Source organism: Lemur catta, chromosome 25 (assembly GCF_020740605.2).
Source record: "Lemur catta isolate mLemCat1 chromosome 25, mLemCat1.pri, whole genome shotgun sequence".
Classification (NCBI taxonomy): Eukaryota; Metazoa; Chordata; class Mammalia; order Primates; family Lemuridae; genus Lemur; species Lemur catta.
The window spans coordinates 6,384,402-6,403,297 of NC_059152.1; the positions used below are offsets into that span (position 1 = coordinate 6,384,402).

At 36.9% G+C, this 18,896-nt stretch overlaps 1 protein-coding gene across 1 annotated transcript in view; it reads right to left on the reverse strand.

Annotated features, from left to right (window-relative positions):
* Positions 1 to 18,896, reverse strand: part of FMN2 (formin 2) — a 222,729-nt gene that overhangs the window by 32,314 nt on the left and 171,519 nt on the right.

Genomic DNA, 18,896 nt, shown 5'->3' on the forward strand with positions numbered 1-18,896 from the left:
CCTGAGCATAGTGATATTAAATTATGAAAGAACAAAAATAATAATTAGGAAATCTCCAATTTGGAAATTAAGTAACACTATGATAAATAACCCATGGGTCAAAAAAGAAATCCTAAAGGAAATAAGAAAATATTTCAAACTGAGTAAAAATGAAGACATGAAATATCAAAATGTGTGGGATGCTGATAACACAGTACTTAGAAATTTGGAGCTTTAAAATGCCTGTATTAAAAAGAAAGGTATAAAATCAATGATGTAGGCACCCAACACAAGAAACTATAAGCCAAGTGTTGTGGCTCATGCCTGTAATCCCACCTACTCCCAAGGGAGACTGAGGCAGGAGGATGGCTTAAGGCTAGGAGTTTGAGACCAACTTGGTCTCATCATCCATATAGACCTCAACACTCTATGTCAGAAGACAATAGAGTGACATATTTAAGACACTAAAGACAGTGCGAGCCGAGTATTTAATATCCAACCAAACTGACTGTCCATGAATATAAAGGACACAGGAAAACTGTTTTCAGTATGAAAGAACTCAAGGAATATTGTTCTTACGACCAACCCATTATCAAGAAATCTACTAGAGAATGAGCTTCAAAAAGATAAATAAAACGGCAGATGAGATGCTGACAGAAAGACTGCCAAATCAAGATTCTCAGCATGGGAAAAGGACACAGAATGTGGAATCTTACAGAATGGTGCCCTGAATTTGAACTGCAAGTACTAGTATGAAGTAACGATGTATTTTCACTCTAGCCCTGTCCACTGAAAAGTCTAGTCACGACGCTAATTAATTGCAAAAACAATATGAGAATCTAGATTGTGAGCTCCAAAAACCATTTCAAATAACAGACCCTCAAGCAGCTTGGAGAAATGGTTCAATTCAGGCATGGAGAAAAAATATACAAAATGAACCTGGAGTGTCTTATTGAAGAAAATAGCAGGGGAGGTCACGTCCAAAGAACTCAAAGTGAACTTAAAAGGTGGAATGTGTCAGTATGTCAGTAACAACAGTAACTGTAAAGGACTGAAACACATCAGATATGTCTAATTCCATCAGCTCATTACAATGCTTAAGAAAAAAAAAGGATTTGTTCACTGTTGGAGGATGCTAGAGATAGAACTCATCGTTTTGAAAATTGGTAAACTAAGAGAAAGAATCATGCATTTCCTGTATAGGAAACATACCATTGAATAACTCTATGCAAAATGAGGAAAGTTTTTTCTTAAAAAAGTGTCACCATTTTACAAACCATAATGAATTAATGCATCTAGACACTGATTGTCAAAGACTGGTAACATCACAAAAACAGACAACTAAAGATGTCATGCTTCATCTTGGCAGAATACACCATTCCACCTATAAAGTAATTTTGCCAAAATAATTCAAACTTGAAATTGATCAAGTACCTAGAGCTAACTACCAATATGCAAAAAACACAGGACAGAGAATCATAAACTACACCACTAAGACAGAATCAGGAAAACCCAAACTATGGAGAAACTCTACAGGACGTATGACCTAGTTTCTTCAACTAAATTTCAAAGGGGAAAAAGTGTTGCAGGGAAACCTATTATAGAAACTTAAAAGATACCATGTAATTATAATGGTCAGAATTTCTCTATATCCTGTTCTAACAAACTAACAAAATAAAATCATATATATATAAACTAATTGGACCTTTGAACAGTGACTGGGTATTTGTCAATATTAGGGCATTATTATTATTTTTTAGGAGTGAAATTGATGGTGGCTATGCTTTTTTTTCTTTTAAAAAGTGTATCTTTTAGGGAAACATACTAAAATATATATAAATGAAATTATGTCTGTTGGGGATTTGCTTCAAAAATAATACGGGAGGAACAAACAGTAGAGATATAGATATAAAACCAAATTGTTGAAGTTGGAAGATGGATGTGTGGAAGATCGTTGTACTGTTCATCTTTGCACATCTTTTATCTTTTCCATAATAAAATAATAATTTTAATAATCATAAATGCACACAATGTTAGTACAAAGAAATAATGGCTACGTGTGTCTTTTAAAATGGCATTCTAGAAATATTTTTAAGAGGGTAGAATATTGCTTTAAAGACCTCTACTGGATATTGTTTTAGTCTATGAGTTACGTTCCACAGATAGTAAATATAGACAGCTTTGGTTCCTTTGTTTGCAAAGGGGCCCCACCACAAACTGAGAACTATTTTATAGTCTTTCAAATTTCTCATGTTTTTAAGGCAAATGTGTCTGGGAACTGTGCACATCAAGAATGACTCAAAACTTGGCTTTTATTACAACCAAAGGAGGTGCTAGTCATTATCCTAAAATAGTATTTTCTTGCCACGAGTGATGATCTCTATGGGGAACCATGTTCTTTCTCCACAAATGAAATACTATTTAAATAGCATATTGTCAGTTACTACCATCAGTTATTTCCCACGTATGAACAGGATTTACTCCAGGTTGAGGATGACATAAAACCGTGAACTGAACCCCAACAATTTAGGGGTACTTTGTTGCAGTCCTGGAAGAGGGCACCACTGCTTTTCCTTAATTTGTCAGGGAGCAGGCAGTCACTATTTGCCAGGCACTATGCACGGCAGAACAAAGACAAAGCAAAATGCAACCTCTGGTCAATGACTTTCTTGAAAATCATTTCTACTGGGTTAACAAATCAAAGAGCCAAGGTACAGAACTGATCATTTGCCACTTCCCGCCTCAGGTTTATGAGCTAGCAAATGCTCACTGGTGCTCTCGGATCTGGATCACCCTTCTCAACACTTTCTCTGCTACCAAATATTTGCTTCAAGAAGGGTAAACCTTTTCATGATAATGTTCAGAAACTGACCTCTCCCAATATTTATTCTTCATCAATCTGAAGCATATCTAAACCGACTTTTTGATGTACAGCTCCAGGAATGACTTTGATTACAAGGAAGAAAAAACATGTCTATAAAAGCAATCAGGGATGAGTAATTTAAAGATGGGCTGATCTGCAGAATCATCCATGGTTTTACTTTACTTTTTATTAGCTGACGCCAGAGAGACTTCTCGCTCCAACTAGAGTAGTGATATTACATCTCTTACCTACTGCTTTCTTGCTCTCCTCAACCTGGCCTCACAGAGCATGACATGATGCCACTCTTGTTCTTTATCTGCCTGGAATGCTCTTCCCCCAGGGTCCACGTGGCTGTCTCTCTCACCTCCTTCAGATCTTTGCTCGGCGAGATCCTTATGAAAAGCCAGAGCAAAGTTGCAACCCCCTGAATATTCCTTATATTTTTTGCACAGCACTCACCACTATCAGAAACATGAGATATCTTGTATACTTGTTAACTGTTAGTCTTCTCTCCACTAGAATGTAATCTCTATAAGGGATTTTCACCTTTTATGTTCACTGCTTTAGTCCCAGGACCTAAACACCACCTGGCACCCAGAGCTGTTTGATAAATATTTCCTTAAAGAATGATCCTCTACTGAACAAGTGGCCCAGGGGGTGGGGAACCTGTGACCTTCTCATTTCAAGATGGTTCTATTTTAAGCACTAAAGGAGGCAAGAAAAGCTTCATCTTTCTCTGCTGCATCCCTTTTATTAAAAGGGTTTGCTCTGTAAAATTTGGATTCAGTCAAAAGGCTGCACTCAAGGACCCAGAAGGACACATGTGGCCCCAAAGCTGCAGGTTCCCCACCCTCATCAGACCAAGATTTAGTTCTCACGCCACCCAGAGTGGATTTTTGTTGACATAACTTCTTTGAGTTTTGTTCCTTCATTTGTAAAAGGAGAATGACAGCATTTCCTACCTAATTAGATCCTTGTGAGGATTAAACGAGATTAAGTAATGTAATGGGCTTTATTGGATTGCCAGGGACACAGTAAGATCTACAAGTGACAGTCCTGTTATCACAGTAGCAGCCAGCAGGGAAGAGTCTTTGTGAGCCTTCCTGGTATATTCAGAGCGAAGTAAGACTGGGAACAACTTCTTCACCCAAAGAAGTTAAGGAGAGCGATTCCTTTCTCTTATTTCCATACCCCCACATAATTATGAGCATACACATGGCATTTATATAAATTAAAACTAATGTCAGTATGTCCAGTCTCCCAGGGGAGAGCAAGCCAATGCCAGGGTGGAGCAACCACCCTTACCTAACTCATCTATGCAGTTTATCCCCCTTGGCTGAGAAGAAAGTTTGCAGCAGCTCCTGCCAAGAGGATTTCTTACTTCATTTGTGTAGGAAAAAATATATATGCTTTCCCCCTGGAATCATGTAAAAGATGTACAATAAGAAATTATATCCTTTAGCTTGACTGTACTTCACATGACTTTATTTCATATTTCATGAAATATAATTTATGCACATTTGTACATACACATATACAGAGCTTCCTGGAACATAGTTAACAGACATATCGCAACCAACAGCTCGGCAAAGAGACTTGCTGAAAGAGGTAAATCCATTTAATTTAACCTCCCCTTCCTCCTACCATGAATATAGCTGTAGTTGTCAGTAAAGCTAATATCACAATTCAGACCTGAGTTGTTGTTCTCATGTTCTTTTGGGTCCCCAAGCTCTGCGCAGACAGGAATAGGTCATTTATTAATTTACACTCTCTCTAATGCTAGTGCCAACAAGCTTAGGGGACCAAAGTCCTCCCTCCCTGGCTCAATTGCCAACGTGGCACTTCGGGCTACTGTGAGACACTGTTATGTTTGTATTGCGGGGTAGACATGAAGGATTTGATGAGGTTGTTTCTCATACACCCACCTGTGATGGGTTGGACTGGCCTTTTGGCAAGTCAGCAATTCAGTCTCGGCCCAAGTCTAAGTAGACCTGGGAGTCTGCCTTCCTCTTTGGTTCTTCTGTAGCTTTTCCTCTTACTTTCTTGTCCTTTGGGAGTACAGCAAAAAGGCTGGGTACTAAATGAGGGTTTATATACACAAAGAGAATTGCACGTGTAAAACTCAATTCAGTCCATATAGGCAGAACCAAGAACATAAAGCATCTTGGAATTAAATGCAAGGCCAAGAGAGCATACCAGTCTAAACGAACTGCCAAGGATCATCATCATAAATCTTCCCTTGCTTTTGCTTTTTTTTTATTGTGCAATGTTGGATTTTGTAATATTATTATTCTTCAGAACAAACTAAAATCTCGAGAGGAAGATCTATTTTCAGTTGAAGCCTTCCACAAGTAACTGCAATTTTTGGAATCCTAAATCATCATCTTCATTTCCATCTCCTTTCTCCATCCCTCACAGGAACGTACATGAAGTGTAACAAATTTTATTACTCCAACAAGGAAGAAAAAAAATCCCCTTTCACTTATTATTAAAAGGCCTTTGAGAAGTCTTCCATGTCTTCTAAAAAGCACAAAGAATACTCTTATCCCAACCATTTTGCTCCAGGCAATGGAAAATCAGAGGAATTCAGGATGGTAAGAGGATAAACCGATATTTTTTTTCTCTTAAACTGAAGAACTGTGGTATTTAACACCTTCAGGGTAATTGTGATCTCAAGCAGCCAAATGCTTTTAGAAAAAAACAGTAATTGAACACAAGAATAAGTATCAGCTCACACAAAAGAGGGAAGAGAAGCTTGAAAATGCAAGTGACACATTTTCAGGCACTGACTGGTGCTGAGGGACAACGTAAGTTGAGACCCATGCTGATCCCAAAGATCAACAACTAAGAAAAGCTCCTAAAACCAGAAATCAGACAACAACTATGGTCAACATATATTTTTGTCTTAGAGCTATTGCAATAAGACAAAAACGGAAATAAAAGGTATATAGATTGGAAAGGAAGAAATAAAACTGTCTTTATTTGCAGATTAATATATCTATGTAGAAAATGCCAAATAACCTATGAAATAACTCCCCAAACTAATACACAAATATAGCAAGTTTGCAGGATACAATTCAACATATTAAACTCAACAGCTTTCCTATATAGCAGATATGAATTATAATTTAAAATTAAAAACTATATATATAATTTACAATAGCACCAATAATAAAATAGTCAGGTACAAATCTAACACAACAGGTATAAGATCTACATAAGGAAAACTATAAAACTCTGATGAAAGAAATCAAAGAACCACCAAATAAATGGAGAGATATTCCATGTTCATGGATAGGAAAACTCAACATTGGCAAGATGTCAATTCTTTCCAACTTAATCTATTGATTCAATGCAATTCAATCTAATTCCCAGCAAGTAATTTTATAGATATTGACAATTGATTCTAAAGTTTATATTGAAAAGGAAAAGACCTAGAATAGCCAATGCCATACTGAAGAAGAACAATGTTGGAGGACTGACGCCACCTGACTTCAAAAGTTACTATAAAGCTATAGTAATCATGACAACATGGCACTGGCAAAAGAATAGACACAGATCAATGAAAAAGAGTAGAGTACCCAGTAGATTTACATAAATACAGTCAGCTGTATTTGATTTTTGACAAAGGATCAAAGACAACTCAAAGGAGAAAGGTCTTTTCAATGAATGGCATTGGAAAACTGGGATGTCCATCTTAAAAAAAAAATGAAACTAAACAGACATTCTAGCTCTCATCTTTCACAAAAATGAAAAAAAAAGGAAAGACCTGAAATACTGTTCAGCAACTTGTGGAATAGTGTTAATAAAATGCAAATAACTTGAAGGTGTTATATTATTTGGAAAAGGGGCAAAGATATTAAATAAATGAATATTGTTAAAGGTATCTATTAAAAATAGAATAAATAAAATGTATCATTTCCATGGCAGTCATGAGTATGCACATCTTAGATCTCCAACTACAGAAAAAAGAAGTTGACCCGAGGGCCTTGGCTCCTGTGCTCTGAAGCCCATCACTTCATTTGCACAGAGGCAGGCCCAGGTTTGCTTCAGGCTAGTGAGTGAGCAGCAAAGACACTGATGCAGGTGAAATTCTAGGAGACACAAGACCCTTCTAAAGAATGACTCTGGCTCAAGGACTTCCCATTGGCTTTGCCAAAACTTTTTTATAACTGCACTGCAGTCTAAGACTTTTCTCACCCAGCCTGCCTTCCTTCCCCCTCTTCCATGGAGGTTGGACCTGCACCAGGTCTAACAGCTGTCCCAGCTTCCTCTGGCTCCTTTCCTGTTTTTTCCCAATAAATCCATTCTTGGCATTTGCTTCTTGGAGAACCTGAACTAACAGCAGGACCACAAGTAGTCTTAGAAAACACAGGCAGTGAAGTGGAGTTCTGGGACAGGTTTACTCACCAGCCTCTTTTCTCAAAAAATGGAAAGAATTAACTCTCATGCATACAGTCTTCTTTTACATAATCTTTATATAATTAAGAAAGAAAGAAAAAAGAGACAACTTCGAAAACACTTTAAGTTTGGAAACTTAAAAACCCACTTCTACATAATTCCTGGGCCAATTAAGTCCTAATAGAAAAACTTCAGTGAAAGAACTACTACAGAATGTTCATCAGCAAGAAGAAAAGTTAATCCAGAAGAAGGGTCTACGAAGAGTGGTAAAAAGAGAAATTCATTAAGTATAGTTACTTAATAAAACTTGAATTCTTAAGTGATCATTGATTTTTGAGCCTAAAAATGGGCGACAGAGTAAGAGACTAGGATCTAGGGCTGAACCAGATGGGGGGGGTGCTTACAGAATGGGTACAGGTGTTAAAGAAAACCCTCAATCAGAAGATAACTAGAGGGGCTGATAACTGCAGGCAAAAACCAGCTTCAGTTGGCTTGTCAGCTGTCTCTACTACCTTACATGAACTTGGGTTAATTATAATATCATCGACATTGTGGTTTCAAAATTTCTCCACCTTTGATATCACCATCACCAGTTCTGAAACAACCATGTAAAGTATGAAAATGGGAAGGAACCCCATTCTAGGAATTATTACCCAAATTCTTATTAATAGTCAAAGCCAATGCCTTAGCCTTGCATATCCCCCACCTCAATTAGTAAGACTTCAAAAGACTCATAACCACTTCCTCCCTGCAGCTGCTGTTTTTCCAACTTGTCCGCTCCTCCATGCCGCCCTCCCCTCAATGTATTTTACTTTCAATAAAAAGCTGTTGCTTGCTTGGCTTACGTGGTACATCCTGAAAATCTTTTCTCATGACCATACATAACAAAGAATTTGGACAAATCTCCACTTGGAGGCCAGTAACAGTGACTAAAACTTGAGATAACAAGGAAATTAGGACAAAGTATGCCTTAGATTGCCTGAGAGGAGAAATACAATAATAAGTGACTTTAGCCTTTGTTAGAAAACTTATGTTTTTTTAACGGTAACTGCTAACAAATTGGAAATAAAAATTTACAAAGTCTAGTCCAGCAAAGGGTCAAAAAGGGGAGAATAAAGAAAACTTTCTCATCTAGTAGGAGACTGGAAAGAAAAATAAAAAAAGCAAAGGGGAAAAAAAAGCACACTTGAGCATATACTAAGTTGGTAGCAATAAATCAAAATATGTCAACAATCATAATATAAAAGAATTTAAAACAACCATTAAGGAAAATCTAACAGAATGGATATTAAAATAAAAATTCAGATAAATGCTGTTTACAAAAGACATGTCTAAACCAAAATAGCCCACACAAAAATAAATAGATGGAAAACATATACTAGGGAAACATTTTTTAAAAAGCTGGTGAAAAAATATAAATCAATAGAGAATTACAAGGCAAAGAGCATCACTAGCAATAAAGAGGGACATCGTATAATGATAAAAAAGAATACTTCATCAAGAGATTAAAAAACATAGTCTTAAAGCATATAGTTTCAATTCTTCACAAATTCAAAAACTGAAAATTCCACAATTATAGTGGGAGGTTATAATGCAGCCTTCTATAAACTGGTAATGATGTAGATTTGAAATTTACGATTAATAAATTTTATTTTAAAAATATGCTGTATTTCACTAATTTTACATGTCATGGATTTAAAAATAACATTATTTTATATACCCCTAAGGAAAAGTCTTAATAGAAGAGTTCCTCCCTAAACACACACTTATCATACACTGAGATACTAAAGGACTCATGTAAAAACAAATGACAAAGAATTGCCTATGCTGAACAGGACAGTAAGGAAACCTACTTGTCTCAACTCTGACACTGGGCAGACAGACGGGATAAACAAGCCTCATGGAAATCATGCAGATTTTTCCATTTGAATTCACACTATCAGGCCTCATAAAGAACAAAACAGTCCCTTAATCTAAAACAGAGAATTTAATTATAGTGGTCTCAGGTCAACAGTACCCTCAGTTGAACGACTTAAAATCACGCCACATCAATGATAAGGTGCCATCCACTGTCAGACATATGCCACTTTCAGAGATGTTACAATATGAGAAAAATGTGCATCTGAGAATTGATGAATCATAGAATCACACGCACACACAACAAACTGATTCTTTTCAAGGAAATATGAATATTCATTAAACAGACTCCATACAGTATCAAAAAGGAAGTCTCGATGAATTTTAAAGAGTTGGGGGGCCGGGCACGGTGGCTCACACCTGTAATCCTAGCACTCTGGGAGGCCGAGCCGGGCAGATTGTTTGAGCTCAGGAGTTCGAGACCAGCCTGAGCAAAAGCGAGACCCCGTCTCTATTAAAAATAAAAAAGAAATTATACGGACAGCTAAAAACATATATATATATAGAAAAAATTAGCCGGGCATGGTGGTACATGCCTGTAGTCCCAGCTACTCGGGAGGCTGAGGCAGGAGGATTGCTAGAGCCCAGGAGTTTGAGGTTGCTGTGAGCTAGGCTGATGCCACGGCACTCACTCTAGCCCAGGCAACAGAGTGAGACTTTGTCTCAAAAAAAAAAAAAAAAAAGAGTTGGTGTCATATAGATTAAGTTTTTGGACTGCAGTGCAATTAACTGGAAATCAATTGGGACATAATTACAGACAAAACAAACAAATGAAATCCCTGCATTTGAAACAAACACAACACACACATAAATAACTCAGTGCTTAAAGAGGAAATATCGAACAAGTTATAACTAAATGGCAATAAAACATATTTCACAATTTAGAACTACTTGGATATAGTTAAAGTAGACCTTAAATGCAAAACTATAGCTGTACACATGATTTTTTTTAAAAAGGAAAATTTAAAACAAAATGAATTATTCACACAACTGACAAAGCCAGAAAGAGTAAATAGGTTAGAAAAAGAGTATACAGAACTATATAAATGTGTGAAATGGAAAGCCAACAAATAAACCAAAAAACAGAAGAACAGAGAGATAATCAACAAACCAAAACATCTGGTTCTTTCAAAAGACTAATGAAATAGACAAAATTCCTAAAAGACTGGCCATGAAAACATAAAACGGGGCACAAGTCAGCAACAGTAGCACCAAAAAGGGATGTAAGTACAAAGGGAATAAGGAGAACGATGACTATAAAGAGGAGAGAATAAACAGGCAACAAACTGTTTTTTGTTTCTCTTCTTTGTTGTTTAAGTGGTTATTCTATAACAATAACAAAACAAATGTATTGATGGCTGTAAGGGAGAGGTTGGAAACAGGATGGAGAAGAGGAGACATCTTAGGGGAGGAGTTACTTCCCCCAGACTGGTGGAAGAAGAGAAGACAGGTGTATGCAGGAGTCGTCCAAAACACAGAAAGAGGAAGGGGCTCCAGTCTGGTGGATTTACTCTGTGAAACTGGAGGTGAGCAGGAAAAGTTGAGTCAGAGATGCAAAGAGGAAGAATCGAAGTTGGAGATGGTTGGAGCAGCTGTGAAACAAGAATATCTGGGGGGAAGGTATCTTCCTGGAGGGAATGTATCTGACATTGTTGTGTCTAAACTGAAGTTGGTAGCACTTTGAGCACAAGGACGTACCTTAAACTTTGGAGCTCTTATAGCAGCCATTGCATCCTTACCTATATTAAGCACTCAATGAATCTTTACTGCTATGCACTGCAAACTTCAAAACAACTTGACAAAAACCTAAATGTCACCCTGAGATAAATTCAGAGATGTGAGGCTGGAAAAAGAAAACAATAATCATGAAATAATATTTGGCATTTTAAAAATGTACTTTTTCAGTGCTTGGATAAGCCTCTGCTTCACGAGCCCAACAATATGTGTAAGATATTCCTGGCATGTTGAAAACCGCATAGCATGGCCACACTGAGTGGAATACCTTTCTTGTAAGAGTGAGCGAGGAGCCTCGTGGCGGTTGTTGAGGTGGAAAACAAGCACTGCCACGCAAGTATTTGCATGCTAATTAGATTCTCTGGCAGCCTAACATTTTTGAAGACACAAATGTAGTTTATAACAAAGCAAAACCATTCCATTTCTAGTCCAAATACGTAGGGCCTATCTCTTACGATTTCTGAACAATGACAACAAAACTCACCAATGAGATACCACTGTAAGGTAATATTATATAATCGACTGGGTAACCTTGATAGCCCTCCTGTATTCTGCTGCTCCTGAAGATACCCATTTATTTCTTTGATTATCCATTCCCCCATTTTTTCTCACCCAGAGGAAGTATGCCCTTGTCCCAATATAAATGCAAGCTAGGGTCTCTATTAGGCATTCCTAAGCCAGTCAAGGCTAACGTATCTCAGGGGCCAAGTTGCAGGAGCTGAGCTACGACATTTCCTGATGGGCCGGTCAACCTATTGGCTCTAGCCATTAATGTAATTCTGCCCAAGAAGCTTTCTAGTTCTCATGCAACTCTTATGAACCTTCACATTTGAGAACATGGCTTAGCCACTTAAATAGCAGAGTTTATAAAACACATATTTCAAGTAAAGATGAGAGGTTTGAAATATTACCTTAATTTATCCTTATCTAATCAGGAACATATGGGATGTAAATAAAGGGGAAAAGGAAAGATAAGTTGTATGAGTTTTGAAAAAAATGAGAATTTATATTCATAAATAAGGATAGAAATTAAAGGCCTTTAACACAGATTTGAAAAATATGAGTGTCAACCTATACTGCACTGTATTTTTCCTAAGACATCATTGGAGAATCTAAGAGCCTTCAAGAGAAGCACAAGAATCTGAATTTTTTTCTCTCTTTTAATTATACCTATACTTTGAATATTATGACAATAATATTATGGTTATTTTTAATGAATCTATATTTTAGGTTCTATAAATAAATGACTACCAAGTACCTGTCCTACCAATATTCAACCATGTTTACAAGTGTCATTGAATGCTTGAAATGAAAATCATCTTTCAAATAGTAAAGTCTAAGTTCCAGGTTACAAAAGAACAACTTGGGATATGACAGTCTATTGGATATTCACTTATAACACCCTAGAATAAAACGAAGCAGGGGGGAGTAGCTACTGGAATGTCCTTATCATGTTCTCTAATTCCCTCCCTCCCCATTTTTTACTTTTTACTAAAATTATCTAATCTCTGTTGCTCTTATTGCCTTTTTCACTCTCTGTTCTCTTTCTGGTAGATTCTTAGACTCTAAGTAAGTCAAGAATCTTTAGCCTAGTTTCTCATACATTTCTTAGACCAATTCTGAAAACTATGTCAAATATTCCCAATCTCTTTAACTTAATTACAATGCTCTCAAATCAAGTAATTTTGATCAATTCATGAACTTTTCCCAAAAATTCATGATTTATTGATAACATTAAGATGACAAAGACTACAAAAAAGACTTTATGAATTATTTTGTAAGAATATATTTTCGTAACATTTAAAATAACCCCCAGTCACTTTGGTAACTGTTTTAGTGGGTTAACTGATATCCAATAGAGTTTGGCGATTTTCTAGAAGTAGCATGCAAATTCTACATCTATTCATGCTAATCTAGGGTTTCCTGTGCCAATAATAACCTTTCTCTTTCAAAAATCAGTACAGATGCAAGTTTCTATGCCATGGTATTACCAGAGGGATCAGAACATATTTTCATTGTAAATATGCTAATGTTTCTCCTTAGAAGACTCTGTGACCAGGAGTGGGGATGTGACCTTGGTCTCAGCCAGATGGGCTGATGTTGTTTGGGGGAGGAGGGAGGAGAGGAACTATGGAAAACCTTGGACTTTTGAAAACTAGTGCTGTTTGAATTAAAGTAGAAAAACGCATATTCTTTAGGGGGGGAAATATGCATTTATTGTACCCTTACTGCACGTGGAGTTACTCGGTTAAATAAAATATTTACATGATCACATTAAATTCTCACAACAAATGAAGGAAACTGGAGTAGAAAAATTAATTAGCCTGCGATAGACCTGGACATAGCCGCTATCTTCCTCCTCCCTCAACACTCTCTACAGATGTCTGACTTCCATGGTGCTAGACTGAAGCAGTTATTTCCCTCCTCCAACTCCGATGACCAGTTTGACAGGTAAGTGTAGCTGTAATTTCTAAAACTCCAAGTCCATAACAACATTGCCTTTCAAGACAAAGGGTGAGCAAATCAGCCAAAAAACATTCTTCATGCTACTTTTAAAGTTGACCCACATCTGATATATGTAATATTCAGCAACAGAAAATGAAATGATAAAAGAGTTTCAAGATGTAAAAGTTGTCACAATGAAAAAAAGTTCAACTTACAAAAGGTCACTCGATATATACAAAAACATCTCTTTTCAAGATGGCTCTATCTGTAAGCCACAGTGTTCCACTAGCCCTTTCCTTCTTCCAAAAAAGTCAATGTGCCTTTTTTTTTTTCTTTTCCTTACATTGACTTTAGAAAACTCTCCTCCCCCATAGCCCAGGCTGGGAAAACTGGTGTCTTTGATGAGCTCACGTTGCCTGTCTAGGAGTCAACTAGATTCACCCCTTTGAGAATCTGCAATAAAACTCATAGAGAAAATGCAGACTTGAGTCATCAGTGGCAGGACACTGGGATAAACATCAAGTACAAATGATATCAAGCAATTACACTGTCCTTACTCTCTGTGCCGGCCCTGTTCTATTATCCTTATTTTAGAAACGAGAAAATGGAGGTACAGAGAGTTTCAATAACTTTCCCAAAGTCAGAGGAGCGGCGGGGGCTAAAACCAGACTCTGAACCCCAGATTGTTTCTCAGAGCTGGGTCCTAACCATAATAGCTTCATACACTTTACACTTTGCTGTGACAGAGACCCTGTGTTCAGATCTGGCTCATTCCGCCCCCTCCCTCCTGAGGCTGCAAAACTTTGCCTTGCATTCTAGAAGGCTCTGAGAAAACAAAACATGCCTTTTGGAGTAGAACTTAATTTCCTGTGGCTCTTTGTAACCACATGAGACCTTCTAAGGACACTCTTTTAAAGCTGAGTCCTAATTTGCCTCATAAAATGTGTACGTAGATAAAGTCATCTATAACTGCTTCACTTTCTCGTGTTTTCATTCTCTCTAAAAAAAAAAAAAAAAAAAATCTTTTCCCTCCTCTGACAGTGATCTTAGACTACATTTATTTAACTAGTTTTTCTGGAGTATCTACTGTGCTTGAAGCGTATTTTCTCAAGTTGTACAATCCTAATGAATTTGAATCATGTTACTGTGGTTAAATACACCTGACAGCCTCAATTATTAACCCTTACCCTTTCTATTCATACCATTTTTAAAAGACACAAAACACTGTAAATCCTAGCACTCTGGGAGACCGAGGCAGGCGGATCATTTGAGCTCAGGAGTTCGAGACCACCCTGAGCAAAAGTGAGACCCCCCCGTCTCTACTAAAAATAGAAAGGAATTATCTGGACAGCTAAAAATATATATAGAAAAATTAGCCAGGCATGGTGGCACATGCCTGTAGTCCCAGCTACTCGGGAGGCTGAGGCAGAAGGATCACTTGAGCCCAGGTGTTTGAAGCTGCTGTGAGCTAGGCTGACACCATGGCACTCTAGCCTGGGCAACAGAGTGAGACTCTGTCTCAAAATAAATAAATAAATAAATAAATAAATACAAAACAGTGGACAAAATTGCATCTCTCTCCTTTCTTGCATTTTCTTCTTCTTCTTCCTACACTACATGCATTTCAAGAATACAGTGATTGAGAATCCCCAGTAAACATGTTGTGATTTCATTACTCTTCTCTTTTTGCTTCAACTTTATACAACAAAAAAGCTTCCATTTTTACAACAAAACTTTTTAAAAGGGCAAACATTCTTTGATGTTTCCCTTTTATTTATCAACCCAATCTGCACAGAAATATATTAAAACTCTCTGAAGCAGAAAGGCCTAAAGTCCTTCTGTTCTAAATGCACTAAAGCTAACAAAAACATTTCAGGAGACCCCACCACCTCAGAATATTCTTTTTATATCTTTCAAAGGCCACAAAATCTGCAAAGGGTGTCACGGATTCCCACACTGTTAAAAGTCACCGGATTTCCTAAAAATCTAGATCATGCAGCCACAGAAGAAAACCCATTTGTACAAAAGAAAAGTGCTGTCTCTAAAACTTACCACCGCAAATCTTCCGGCAGGATCAGAAGTAGTTAACTAAGAAACCCCAAATTGGGAAATAACAAACTCCAACGTCGTTTTACATTATCAATATTGTTAAGGGAATGATGTCATTGTTTGGGGCTTTTGCAAAGACATTCCATGTCACTTCAGTTTTAATACCAGGCTGGAGCCTGCCTGGTCGGCCAGCACAGGCCAGATAAACACAGACCTGTAGTCTTTCTATTCATCTCGGGATAGTTACTCAGAAAGATTCTGGAAAATATGCCTATTATGAACTAAACATTTCACTTTTCATTTTATCCATGTGCCAGAAGTCCATTCCTCGGATAAACACTTTACAAACTGACACTCTAAAAGTCACTAAACATGATAAAGTATGTGTGCATCAGTTCAGGACTGATTAAATATTTTCTCTCCCATGACGAATGAACAGTTACATACTATATGAAACCGTTGGCACCAACATTCTTTTTTCTTTCTTTCCTTTTTTTCCGTGTCTCTATTTCACATGAAAGATTAGTTTTCCATTTCAACTCATTTGTTATGCAATCTTGGCTTTGGCAAAATACCACTCAAGCAATATTACATGCAGAAATAGTATTTATTTTTTAAAATATGAGACATAAAGCTCTTTCACAAATGTGCTTTCCTCCATTACTATTTCTTGACTTCTGTTACTGGTGGTTTCCAGTTGCCTTTGCTATTATTGAAATGAAATGAGGGAGGAGAGGAAACCTAGTGTATTCTAAGAATATTTTTTGAAAAGATCCTATGATATGTACATTAAGGATATTTTAAAACCACAAAGTCAAATCTTTACCAAACAATGTCAGAATAAAGAACATGAATTTATTTATTAGTTCTATAACTGTGCTAATTGCTTCCCCATTCAACAAATTCACTATCATCTAAGGGTATGATCAAAAGATTAGTTACATCTAATCTTTCTAGTTGTCTTTAGCTACTAGAGGAAAAAAAAAAAAGACTTCTATTCTGAAACATGTTTAAAAACAAAGTTTTATATAAAAATTTCAGTAGCACGTATGACCTATCAAAAAATGCAAACATCTTCAAAATAAATGTTTTAATCTGTAGGAAAAGTCACAAACTTCCTAGAAAAAAAAATCCCTTTAAAATGGTCAGAGTGGTACACACACATTACTGTTTGCTGTTACCCATAGAGGCTGTTTCAGTCTTATAACCTTCCTCATCCTGATTTCCTTTGTCCAGAATGTCATTTTGATGGGCTGACAAAGCTAAGTTATCTAATGTAATAGCTGCAATATAATTAAAATTTTACTTTTAATCATTTCTATCAGCTTTATTGATGTCAGAATTAAATTTAGTGAAATCAAAGCAACTGATAGCTAAAACAAACAAGTGTTTCTAAAATCTGTTCTTTTTCTATTTCAAAAGTCAGTTGCACCCTAAAATATGGTTTTTACTTGTGGAATTTAAAGAGACAGAAGGAGAAATTCAAAGAAAATAGTTAAAGTTAGCCATAATGAATAAAGTCGTAAAGATTTCAGAGTGTGGCTGGGTTAAGTCTATTTCATAAGTCTCAGTCTCATTATCCTTTAAATGTAAAGGAGTGGACACTTATCGAACAAATTCAAAATTGCTACATTTTCTGCCTAGGAGGCAACAGAGACACTAAGCAGTTCTGTGGGAAAATAAAAACAATCGTATTTGGTTTGGTGATACTTTTCCACAATTGAAGAAAGACGTGTATGCTAATTAAAAATAAAATAAAAACAGAGGCTGAAATAAACACGCACGGTGGGGATGTAGCCAACACATTCTGCTGAAATCCACCGTGTAACACAATATGATAGCTTGGCTTGGCCAGCGAAGCCATCTGAAGACGAGACTGCGTTCATTCGATTTGACTTTGGGTTCTGGGTGTGATTCAGGACTCATCTGGTCCAGCTCCCTTCTTTCTGGGAGAACGGAAGAGTTTATTCAAACTATTTATTCAAAAGCTATACATTTTTGTTCCTGTGAAATAGGAACTCAAAGTTCCACTTTTCAGATGAACAGGAAAAATGTGCGAATAAACAGATGGAATTAGTTCATAAAAACTATTATGCCAACAAATGAAATACGAAAAGAGATCTGATTAGCTTTAAAAATATACGAAACCTTGTTTCTTTTGAATATTTTTATTGATGAAAATAATTCTAATTATCCTAATTCTTGATACAAGTTTAGCTTATCCATTTCAATGGACTAAGGGCTAAGACTTTTTAAAGAACGTATTAGAACATAAAGACAAACGAGTGTACTTCCTTTCAAAGCAAGCTGATAGTGTGTGTGTGTGTGTGTGTGTGTGTGTGTGCGCAGCTTACAAAACATTTTCACATGAGTAAGTTTTTCAGGAAGGCCTTTTACGAGTGACACGTGGAGAAGTTTTGTAAAGAACAAGGCATGCCATTCCTACACAGTCCTAGGCGATGGAAGGGCCAAGCTATATTCCTTTTACAAATGATGAAGTGGAAACCCAGGCACTTTATATGGTTTATCCAACTGCAATTCTGGAGTGGCAGAGCTGGGCTAAGAGGAAATGTCAGCGTCCTGTCCACCACATGATCCTGCCTTCTTGCACGATAACCTTGGTAAGCATACAGAATGCTAAATTATCTCAAAAGCTTTGGGAAACTTCTCTTTTGGTACAGAAAAGGCTCTTCCACTCACTATCTGAGCCTCCTTTGATCCTTAGGGCATCAGATAGCCCAACCCAGCTATCACAGTTATCTGTAAATGACTCAGTCATCTCGAAAAAATCAAAGCACATAAATTTGTCACCAATTTGTCACTGGGTCTTTTGCCACAGGGTATAAAGTAAAACTAAACCATCTTGAGCTATAACAGCATCACTGAGATAAAAACAGAACTTCACCAGAAAATTCCTTTGACTAGGAGATATTCATACAACTGAAATGTCCCCATGTATTCTGTGTCCCATAGTTAATAGGTTAATGGAAGGTGGGAAGATGAAGATGACCCACTTTGTGGTACTTAAACCTGCAGACCAAGTCGAAGCAATTTGTTTATATATCACCTTTACCTCCAAAATGCATTTCATCTGACTTACCATAATATGCTACGTAGAAACATAATAACTATAATAAAAATAAAAGGAGAGATGGAAGACTGAAAAAAATATATGCCTAAATACATATTCCCAGCTCTTCTCTTCCCTGGGACCTTGCTGAGACAACAGAAATATTTAGAGAGAAAATGGAGTGAGGCTTTGTGTGTTTGTGCAATGCACATGTATATGTTTTATTTCAATTTTTATTGGTGGTGCCAGTGCAGAGGGGATTCAGACTCAAAAGGCTATGGGATCAGAATGGCACTGCCTTCCTGCATAGAATTAGCACTGATTATTTCCCAGTTACCTGGGACAACTGAGAAAATGGTATAGAGAGAGACTTACTTCTTTGGGAAAATGTCAAATGCATATTCACCACGAGTAGATTCATTTCAAGAAACCACTTTC